This window comes from Oryctolagus cuniculus, chromosome 11 (assembly GCF_964237555.1).
Source record: "Oryctolagus cuniculus chromosome 11, mOryCun1.1, whole genome shotgun sequence".
Taxonomy (NCBI): Eukaryota; Metazoa; Chordata; class Mammalia; order Lagomorpha; family Leporidae; genus Oryctolagus; species Oryctolagus cuniculus.
Genome location: NC_091442.1, coordinates 81,785,928 through 81,798,231, shown reverse-complemented (window position 1 = coordinate 81,798,231; position 12,304 = coordinate 81,785,928). Strand labels below are relative to the sequence as shown.

The window sequence follows — 12,304 nt, the reverse complement described above, 5'->3', positions numbered from 1 at the left end:
TCCGAGAGGCACAATTGACAATGAGCAGAGGCTGGACGATGAATCATCAAGTAGTTTAAGTAAAACCCTGCCTGATTAAATGCTTTGTTTTTAAACCACCTGCATCAGTGGCTGTTGTAGCAGGCCAGATCAAATTGTTCTCGGGTAGTTTTTTTTTTTTTTTCCTTTTTTAAAGCAGACAGGCTTACGAATGATAAGTTTTATTATATTATGAAACTGATGCCAAACTGAACTGCTAAGTATGGTGTAATACTAAGCATCTGTATTTGACCCAGGAGTTTGCACCAGGCAATGTTCAAGACATTGCTAACGTAAATAATCAAGCTTTTTCTGGCTTTGGATCGTGTTCTTGTAATTTCATTTCGGTCTTTGTGGCCTGGAGAATTTATTTTTCCATCCTTCACTTCAGGAGTCTTCTTTGTTTATCCCACCAACCAGTTACCAGATGCTATACTCACTAAGCTAATTAGCGGAGTCTCCTCCGAAAGCTGGTGCTTGCTGAGTGTGGTCATTAGAACAGACAGAAGTGCAGACACTGGAGACATCCTGTATGACGCAGAAGCTGCAGTAAGCCTGCTGGCAGTCAAATTGCTAGGATCTGCATGGCAGTTGCAATCAGACAATGGCAAGATAGCCAGTCGGGTGAACATCAATTCTGGTCATTTGCTTGATGTGTAAACATGATGCTGAATGGTGGGCTGCCTGACTTGTTCCTTGCCCTGACTCATAACGCAGACAGAGTCTAGAGACTTAGCGTTAATGTTAACTAGCTGTGCCTTACGGAGTTACAAACTGGCAGCACTCACCAAAGACACATTTTATAATAATGGCTCTTCCCACTTTGGAGCACCTCAATCACTTTAAAGCTTTTATATTATTAAATTCCATATTATAGTTCTCCTGAAAACCTAAATCACACCAGGTACCATGTGTCTTGTGTATTACAACAGCGGATTACCTCTGGAATGTCATTTTACCTTATATCCCATTTCAAAAAAAATGTTTTTTATTTTTGAGAGAGAAGGAGAGACAGAGAGCCAGCCATAGAAATAGGAATCAGCCAAAGAGAGAGGGAGGCACAGCTCTCCAAATACCTACAAAAGCTGGGCTGAAGTCAAGAGTGGAGAACTCAATCTATGTCTCCCACATGATAGCAGAGACCTAGCAACTACGGCCTACTATGCGCTAGCAGGTAGCTGGAGTCAGGAGTTAGAGCTGGGCAGGGAACCCAGACACTCTGATATGGGACATGAGCATCTAACACCATACTAAGTGCCCAGTCCTTGTATCTTAGTTGTATCATTTCTTTCTTCCTCCTGGATCTTTCATGAGGTTTCAGCTCTACATCTAATTTGATTTTATATCCCTAGAGATTAGCATAAATCCAATAAATAATAATTATTTCACATTTTTTGTTTTACAAACAGGAGGCTGAAGCTCCTGATTCCATACAGACTGGAATACTTATATAGATGGTTATAGCATTATCTACTTATATGATAAAAATCATCATACTCATGTAGATAATTACAGAGATGACAAAAACTCTTCTGCAAGAGAAAAATATTTTTGTTTTGGTAAAGAGTTCGATGTGATGCTTTATTATAAGAACAGCAGAATTTTACTGAATTCGGAAAAAGAATCAATCCATAAACCAGGAGCCTAGGCTTGTTATTCTGGAGTACCTGAGTCCATCTGCACGGAAGATTATCTCATTTCTTAACCTAGCCAACAGCCTTCAATATGATACAGAAATGTGATGGACAGGAAACTTTACCTTTTGATGCCCATAGCTGGTATTACCTTTATGTAAAACAGAAAGATACACTTTCCTCCTGAAAATATCTGCAAGTTGATCCTTCTGATGACGGTGTGCATGCTACTCCATTTCTGTACGGCAGACAAGCTTCATATAGGTGAAAAACAGAAGAGCATTTTTGTGCTTTAAAAAAAAATCAGAGGTGGTGCTGGCATGGTACAGTGGGTAAAGCCACTGGAATTCCATCTGCATGCTCACTGGAGTCCCGGCTTCTCCCCTGTCTATCCAGCTCCCTGCTAATGCACCAGGGAAAGCAGTGGAACATGGCTCAAGCACTTGAGCCACTGCTACCAACATGGGACACCCAAGTGGAGTTCCAGGCTCCTGGCTTTGGCCTGGCTTTTTGCTTGTGGTCATCTCAGGAGTGAACCAACAGACTGGCATCTTTCTTTTTCTCTCTGTCACTCTGCCTTTCAAATAAATAAATTAATGTTGAAAATAACAGAGGTCTGTAGTTAAGCAAAATGATTCGAGGGTCAAGCCATCTTATTCAAATGGCATGACCGGGGCCAACAGTTTGGTGGAGCAGATCACGCTGCTGCTCACGTCTGCATTCCAGAAGGGCAGCAGTTTGAGTCCTGGCTGCTCCACTTCTGATCCAGCTCAGTGCCAGTGCATCTGGGGACGCAGTAGAAGATGCTCCAAATCCTTGAGCACCTGCACCCACGTGGGAGACCTAAAAGAAATTTCTGGCTCCTGGCTTTGGCCTGTCCCAGCCTGACCTTTGTGGCCATTTGGGGAATGAACAAGCAGAAGGAAGATCTCTCTCTGTCTCCACCTCTCTCTGTAACTACACTTTCAAATAAATGAAACAAATATTTAAGTAAATAAATAAAATTGTATGATCTCAATCAAATAAATATGTATACTTTTGAAGTGCCTTTCTCTCAGTTTGTTGACCTGTGATGAGCAGAGAATCACTCAAGCAGAATTGGATTAGGATATTAATTTATCATTATTAGTTATATTTTAAATAAACTTTTTACCTTATCTGCTGTAGTAGCATGCTATCTCTTCAAATGTTATAATTACCTAAGATAGGAAACAATGTCTGGCACTTGGTATACCCTACACTGAAATCGTTCCCTCCTGTCACTGAGCCTTACCAGAAATGGTGTGAAGCTATAAATTCCACTAGAAAAGCATTAGTACTGCATGGCTAGATGTTTATTTACTTGTATGGCATAATTTTTTTAAAGATTTATTTATTTGCTTGAAAAGGAGAGTTACAGAGAGGCAGAAGCAGAGAGAGAAGGAGAGGGAGAGAGAGAGAGAGAGGGAGAGGTCTTCCATCCTCTGGTTCACTCCCCAAATGGCCACAATGGCCGGAGCTGTGCTGATCTGAATCCAGGAGCCAGAAGCTTCATCAGGGTCTCCCACAAGGGTGCAGGAGCCCAAGGACTTGAGCCATCTTCGACTGCTTTCTCAGGCCATAGCAGAGAACTGGATTGGAAGTGGAGCAGCTGTGACTCGAACTGGCGCCCATATGGGATGCCAGCACGGCAGCCAGCAGCTTTACCTGCTACCCCACAGCATTGGCCCTATGACATAATGTTTTATAGTACTACATTAAACATAAACTGCAGAAAGGACTCATTTAATAAATTATGATAAATAGACTTAAGAAAACAATGAAGTGACAAAATTTTAAAGTAGGTTCATAAGTACTGATATAGTATATTTATGCATTAGATTAGCAAATGAAAATACAAATTTGGAGCCAGCATTGCAGTGTAGTGCGTAAAGCCACTATCTATGATGTCAACATCTCACGTGGGCACTGGTTCAAGTCCTGGCTGCTCCACTTCCAATCCAGCCCACTGCTAATGGCCTGGGAAAAGCACCCAAAGATGGCCCAAGTGATTGGGCCCCTACCACCCATGTGGGAGACCTGGATGAAGCTCATGGCTTCTGGTTTTGGCCTGCCTCAATCCTAGCTGTTGCAGCCATCTGGGAAGTGAACCAGCAAATAGATGATCTCTCTTTCTCTCTCATCTTCTCCCTCTCTCTATCTCTGTAATTCTTTCAAATAAGTAATAAGAATTCTTTCAAATAAGTAAGTAAATCTTGTTCTAAAAATGAAAATACAAATTCATGTGTTAATAAATATCTGAAAGTATTCACACCAAACTTCTGACTATATTTGTTTTTTGAAAGTATAATTCCAAGCTGTTTTGGAAAAAGGTTTTGAGAATTGTGTTGTAACCAAAAATGATGCTGTTATGTACAAACATTGATTACAATATTCATTTACATCTAATATTCCTGTTAAAATGGAGGTGAATTCATATCCCAAAGTCCAGACAACTCAATGTAATTTGGTTTCCTGGTTTCATACTTTACCCATTGGTCCTTTTTCAGTTAATGTAAGGGGACTGTGCTATTCTCTGTGGCTCCTCTGTTTTCCTTATGTGGTACTATCCCCAGGTGCAGCATCAGTCAGAAAGAGACTCGAAAGTCTATTGTATTTTGTTACTAAGAAACAAATTTCCCTACCTCGCTCCTTTGAATTCTCTTCCTTTGGAGGAACTTATTTCTGCTATTACTTATCTTAGCTATTTTTCCTAGCAATGACTCACAAGCACTTGCCATTGTCCATCAATCAGTGGAGTACAGAAACTTAAAAGTGAATTATAAATGAAATACTGTTATGAAGTCTCTCAAACCGAATGTTACTTAAGCCTTGGAAAACTGAGCTTTATAATTTTTATGAGAATTTACAGCTTCTGAAGTTACTTATAACTATCTTGAAACCAGTGGACAAAATCTACTCATTGTCATTAGCCTCACACAAACGGTTTTACAAAAACATTTAAATTTTATTTCAGACTCAATATGGACATCTTGTATATTCATACAAAATATTTACGGACTTATTCTGCAAGCATTCTACACAGTTTTATATTTCTAAAAATTTTCTTTTACAATAAAACTTAGAAGCCATTCTTAATACTATTTTGTCTCTGGTTACAAAAAGCACTATTCACCTATTAACCCAAGGATATACTCCACCTTTCTTAAAATGATAGGCCTTTTGTTTGGAGAAGTCTTAGAAGCAATCACTGGCCACTGTTATAAAGAAGAGCACCATATTAAGTAGGACCAAGGAAACAGGTAGCCCTATCTGAGAAAGTGAAAACTCAACAGTTAACATAATGTAATGTAAACGTTCCTGCATTTTGCTATAGGAAAAAAGGGGATTTTATCTTGGGCTTCTGTAAGAAGCTTACATTTCAGATACCTGAACTGGAGATGTCAGATATTTTAATATCAGGCATGATATGGAAGCATCTTTCCATGCACACTATGCAAGTCTTATCACACTTTTGACACGGTACACATGAAGGGAACGAATACTACTTAACATGCTAACACGCTCAGTCTAATTTAAGATGTTCATATGTCTGAAATAAGATGACAAGAAAATGAATTCTTGACCAGATATGAATCTTGAGAAACTGTCAGTCACATACTGCACGTCCTGCCTTAGTATGATTAAATCATATAATCCTGCATACACATGAATATAATGGATGCAAATGGTACCCAGGGAAGTCTAAATAGTGAACAGAATGAATATGGCTTCATTTTATAGAATTACATTGAGGAGACCAAAATGATCAATGTGGTGTATATTATATCTAGAGAATGTATATCATTAATAACAGTATATTTTCACTAAATTATGAAACACAAACTATGCTAAATACTTGTGAGCATCATTAATTTTCTGTCACAGTATATTATAAAAGTTTAAAAGGCAGTAATTAGCCCAACTTAAGTGTTTCTTACAATCTAACTGCTAATTTCTTGATGAAATAATACATTCACTAAATTATATTTTGATTAGGAACAAAGATAGCAAAATGACTAAATAAGAAAATTAAATATGTCATTAATTGTAGAAAGTATTTTTCCATGACATTCTTTCATCTTTAAAAGATTTTAATACAGTGAGCTATTGACTTTCAAAAGTTATCTGAAAAATAGTGCTCTCTCTTTCCCTAAATAAATGGTTAAAATTATCTGCAGAACATTTCTTGTATTATACTTGCATATTTTTCAGTAACTATTAGGTTTATTTGGATTTATTGCTTATAATATTTCTCTGGTTCTTTAAATATTGATAAAATTAACTTGAAAATGTATAGTTAGTGTTTCAGAATGCTACTGATTAAAGCAAAATGTTCATTAAGATTTTTGAGAAATCGTTTTATATAAAATACTTCCATTAACTCATTTTTCTCTAATTCATGCAGAGACTCAATTTCTTCAAATTCTCTCATTTTTTAAAATAGCTTTTTTTTTTTTTTTTTTTTTTTTTTTTGCAACAGGCTTAAGACTTTCTTTCTAAATCAATGAAAATTACCTAAGCAGTTCTATGAAGGGCAACAATGTTTTGAAAACAAACATGGCAACAAAAAGAAGTAATATGTAAAATTCTTGCCATCTTCTAAAGCTACATTAGCTATTCTGAACTTTGATGTGTTCTGTACACAATGAAAATATTATCTGTCTGGGCAAGGGCAATTTAGTGCCTCCTTAAAGACTGCCATCTTGTATCAGACACGGTCTCTTAAGTGAGTCTGTTTTTCTATTCTAGATTCAGTCAAGCTTTAGGTGAACACTGTCTGTCTTGTCTGGGAAGAGTCTATGACTCCACTTCCAAGTGTTTGACGTGGTTCTCAGAAGAACTCAATTCACCAGCCACTGAAATCGCAGAAGTGATTTCTCATTAATATCACAAGATTCTGGCCTCTGAACTATACTGCCAAAACCCACATTATTGGTGAAGCACAACACTAATTTGAGTAGATTATCATCAAGGACTGATTATTCCACAAGTGTTCACATAAACATTGCTTATCTCATTTCCTGAACAAAGGCGAGAATTTTGGCTTGGTAAACTCATCAGCAATTAGTCTAAATTTTATAATCCTACAGAGAAATATATATACTTTTACAAGATGTATGTGAATATTTATACATTCACACTTACCCATATCCTTAACACACACATGTGCAATGTATGTATATATGTTATGTACATATATTACATAACATGTTATATAAATATAACATACCCTCTAAAAAAGATGAAATACTATACAAAGCTATAAACTTCTGGTTAATAATCCACAGATGCTCATGTAAGAAAAAATGAAATCAAACTCTAAATGATTTGTAAAAAATAAATAATTGCATATTTATTCTGGAACAAATCAACCTGTATTGTTATGTTATTGCAATTTTAATTCTGTCCCACACATATCTGTGGCTATACATTCTTTAAAACATGTTTGACTAAGAAATTCCAACCTTTTTTGGAAAGGGTGATTGATAGGAATTAAGTTACAGCTAGATAGGGGTAAGAAATCTTGAGGTTATGTTGCACAGTAGGATGCAGATAGAGCATGTGAATTTACTGTATATTTCTCTACTAAAAAAGTAGAGGGGCTGTCGCTGTGGCACAGTAGGTTAATCCTCCGCCTGCGACGCCCGCATCCTATATGGGTGCCAGTTCTGGTCCCGGTTGCTCCTCTTCCAGTCCAGCTCTCTGCTGTGGCCTGGGAAAGCAGTGGAGGATGGCCCAGGTGCTTGGGCCCCTGCACCTGCGTGGGAAACCAGGAGGAAGCCCCTAGATCTTGGCTTCGGATCGACATAGCTCCGGCCCCTTTCTCTCTGTCTCTTCCTCTGTCTGCAACCCTACCTCTCAAACAAATAAATAAATAAATAAGTAGAGGATAGTGTTTTTTGGATGTTTTCAACACAAAGAAACAATGAATGCTTGAAAGGATACATATATTTACTTGAATGGTGTGTTTTGTTTGTTAAATTTTTTAAAAAATAAAGAATAACTCATAGAGGTGGTTCATAATGTTTAAAAAAAATAAAGAAATTATCAGGGCAGGAGAATCACCGTGTGGTGGGACGGCCCAGGTGTCAGCCTCAACTCCCGGACTGGGCATATAACACCAGAAATGATTAAATTTTTATTTTGAATTAGAGTAAAACTTGACTTCGTAACATCTTTCAGGATATCATAAATTTCAAATGATAAACCATGTCCCCAAATCAAAAAAAAATTTCTTCTTTAAAAATGTCCTACATTAATCTCAAGAGCTTTTTTGTATAACATTTTAATCTGTTATTATGACTAAGGGCTGTATTGCCAATACCTGAATGTGGATGTTTGTTAAAATCAAATTTTAGGTTCAGGATTGTGGCACAGCAGCTTAAGCTACCGCCTGTGATGCCGGCATGTAGATGAGTGCTGGTGAAAGTCCCAGCCGTTCCACTACAGATCCAGTTCCCTGCCAATGTGCCTGGGACAGGCAGAAAACAGTCCAAGTGCCAGAGCCCCACTCACCCATGTGGGAGAGACAGAAGCACTACAGGTTCCTGGCTTCAGCCTGGCCTACCTGGGGCTGTTGCAGCTGTCTGGGAAGTGAACCAGTAGATGGAAGCTATCTTTTTCTCTGTGTTCGCGCCTCTCTCTGTAACTCTGCCTTTCAAATAAAGCTTAATAATCAAATGTTAAAAATACAGATTCTCCAAAATTATACCTAAAATCAAGGGGCGGCGCCTTGGCTCACTTGGTTAATCCTCCGCCTGCGGCGCCAGCATCCCCTATGGGCGCTGGGTTCTAGTTCCGGTTGCTCCTCTTCCAGTCCAGCTCTCTGATGTGGCCTGGGAAGGCAGTGGAGGATGGCCCTAGTGCTTGGGCCCTGCACCCGCATGGGAGACCTGGAAGAAGCACCTGGCTCCTGGCTTCGGATCGGCGCAGTGTCGGCCATGGTGGCCATTTTGGGAGTGAACCAACAGAAGGAAGACCTTTCTCTCTGTCTCTCTCTCACTGTCTAAAACTCTACCTGCCAAATAAAGAATAAAAATAAATAAATAATTATAAAAAATAAGGTACCTTTTTCTTCTAAATTATAACATTATTTCTGTTATGTATTCATTATAGATGAACTCTATTTATCTTACATTTTGACCATAATAATTTTTTATTTATTAAAATAAAGGTCTACCTTTTAAATGATTTTCAAAGGTAAATTTAACTAGCTACAATTTTCCTAGTACTTTTACTGTTATATTTGCATTCTAAACTTCAAGATAATTGTGAGGATCACTTACAAGTATTAGATGGCACACAGATAAAACAAAAGTCCCAAGGTTAAGTTAGTAGTTTATTTCCAATTTTTAAATAGAAACTATGCTCTTTGTAGCAACTTAATTATGAAAAATATTTCCATCTTTCATTTAGCCTTCATCTCCAGGTCAAAGACAAAGAAATTAATATCTTTAATAGCTGTCATGGTGGGGGAGTGTTGATGCTGACCAAGATTGCGGTTGTATGTTAGTTTGTTGCTAAATCCTCTGAGCATAGAGTCTATCTGGCTGTACCAAAAATCAAGCATCAGTTGGCAGATATCCCTTTTCAGACATTCTTCAAATTTAAAAATCTTTGTAAACATAAAACTAGCATTTAAATGCTATCAATGTAGACATCCAAAAAGATACAGGCTCTGAAAAACACAAATTACAATGCCTGCAACATGGCATCATTTAAAGAGATATCTATATAATTATGCCAAATTAATAATTACCAGTCATTAATGCACCCAAGTCAATAGGAAGAAGTTATAATTTCTAACTTAATGTGCAGCTCAAGCAAGACAGTAGATGTGATGCATCTTTGTTAATGGTGAATAATAATGTCAATTGTATATGGTTTTGTTATGGAAATATTCAGGAGTGTACTCATAATGATGAGTCACAGTTGAGAAGGTTTGCAAATCATTTCAAAGCAGTTGTGGTACTGTGACATGGTAAAACGGGTCCCAAAAATTTCAAATTTTTTCCCAAACCTGGCATGCTATGGTTTTTATACAAGTTTTAGTACTTGCGATAGGATAAAGATGTGACCTATAAGATGTGGTCCAGGGAGGAAATCTAGTCACAGACATGATGAAAGAAATGTGAGATGACTTGAGCTCAAACTACCAAATGAATTAGAAATTCTTCACAAATTATTGTGCCCTATAGTTAATAATTCATTCAATATTCACTTTCTTATTCAATGAGTATTCATTGAACATCTGTTGTTATAAGGCTATTACACAGAGTGATACGAGAAAATTAACATAGAAATCTTACAATTTCATAGAATACATACAGGACTTAAACAACATTTTAACCAGCATCTTCATAATACATATTATACAACTATAGTTCAGAGTAGTGATGTGATAAATTGAAGAAGCCATTCTGAGGAAGACAGCTCACTAATAACCCATTTTACTAATCCAGTAAGCTGCCTTGAAGGTAGTTAAGGAGACTTAGATAAATACACTTCACCATGAAACAAAAAAGGAATGCTTTGGATAGTGGGGCATAAATCTACAGCAGCTCAGAGAAGGACATGGACACATCCCTATGTAGAGGTCATGGAATACCCAGTAATTAGGGTTGTAAAACAAATTGGGCAGGGAGGAGAGGGAGTTGTTAGGATAGATGGGAGAGACCACAGGAAAGTTAGGCATATTTGGAGAACTGTCGGATTAATTATAATCTTGTGCACGAAGCAAAAATTATCAAGAGACAGAGGTTGAAGACCATTTTTGAAGGTTGCTGAATTCCAGGAAAAGAACACTGAACATGTGGTACTGGGAAGCAGTGGTTCTCTGGATTGATGTTGTGCATTTTAGAAGACTGGTCACTATAGGTTGAAGTGTAAGGAGGCAGCATGTGGAGGGTAGGGGGAGAGAAAGAGTGAGGGAGAAACTATAATGAAGATTCAAATGAAGGTTCAAGATTCAAATGAAGCAAATGCTCTTTGCTGCAGACTGGAGCCTTGATGCCTTAGCTCTGAGAAATGCAGTGAAGGGCACTGGTGAGTACTGATAGGTTCTTCACCACATCATGGATGGATCCAAGGATCTCTGGATTGGAAGTCAAAGAAATAGAGCGAGGCAGATCCCACTGTCCACAACAGTAACTAGAAGACAGTCCAGAGAAGTTTGCACAGAAGGAGGGTTTTGTGTCAGAGAAAACCAAAGGTTCCAGAGTAACAATAGGAATTGAGTAGAATGCCATCCCCATTGATCATCCCTTCCACCAGCATGGAATGGAATAAATAGCACTTGGTTTGCCTGTTAAATGGCGGGTAAACTAACAGGTTGTCTACTATCTCAAGGAGGAAAAGAAAAGTGTTTTTTAAAGAAATGTAGAATATAGTTCAGAAAATATAGAAAAGTAGTTGTAAAGGCAGTTGGTTATAGAAATAAAAACTTACAGGGCTGGCACTGTGGCTCAGCAGGTTAAGCTGCTACCTAGAGCACCAGCATCCCATAAGGGCACAGATTTGAGTTTGGCTGCTCCACTTTCAATCCAGCTCCCTGCTAATATGGCTGGGAAAGCAGCAGCAGATGGCCCAGGTCCTTCGGCCCCTGACACCCACATGGGAGACCTAGAAAAAGCTCCTGGCTTCCAGCTTCAGCTTATCCAGCCTGATATGTTGCAGCCATTTGGGAGTGATTCATTGGATGGCAGATCTCTCTATCTCTCTCTCTCTGCAACTCTGCCTTTTAAATAAATTAATGAAATCTTTTTAAAAAATAAATAAAAACTTACGGAAAATATTTCCTCTAATAGGAATTCTTTATTTTGATCAATGGTGGTAGGACTAAGAGCAATATTGTGGATCTGAATAAGATAAATTTCCATATGGTGGCCTGGTGTTGAATATTGATTAAAATATTCTGGGGGCCGGTGTTGTGGTATTGTGGGTTAAGCCATCGCCTACAGTGCTGGCATCCACGGCAGGCACTTGTTCAATTCCTGGTTGCTCTAATTCTCCCTGCTAATGTGTCTAGAAAAGCAGTGGAAGATGGCCTAAGTGCCTGAGCCCCTGTACCCACGTGGGAGACTCAGATGAAACTCCTGATGCCTGGTTTCAGCCTGGTCCAGCCCCAACTGTTGAGGGCCATTTAGGGTGTGAACCAGTGGATGGAAGATCTCTCTGTCTCTCTGTCTCCCCCCTCTCTCTCTGTCTCTCCTCCTCTCTCTCTCTGTCTCTCCTCCCCCTCCATCTAATTCTGCCTTTCAAATGAATAAAATGAAACTTAAAAAAAAAAAAGTTCCTTGGGGCTGGCGCTGTGGCGCAGCTGGTTAACACCCTGGCCTGAAGCGGTGGCATCCTATATGGGTACCAGTTCTAGTCCCGGATGCTCCTCTTCTGATGCAGCTCTCTGCTATGGCTTGGGAAAGCAATAGAGAATGGCCCAAGTCCTTGGTTCCCTGCACACACGTAGGAGACCCAGAAGAAGTTCCTGCTTCCTGGCTTCCGATCGGCTCAGCTCAGCTCCAGCCATTTCAGCCATCTAGAGAGTGAACCAGTGGATAGAAGACCTCTCTCTCTGTAACACTGTCTTTGAAACAAATAAAATAAATCTTTATAAAAAAAGTTCCTCTGTTTTT

General features: G+C 38.6%; 1 protein-coding gene across 9 annotated transcripts in view; it reads right to left on the bottom strand.

The window, feature by feature from the left end:
• SYT1 (synaptotagmin 1) overlaps positions 1-12,304 on the bottom strand; it is a 675,493-nt gene that overhangs the window by 503,545 nt on the left and 159,644 nt on the right. The window lies entirely within an intron of this gene.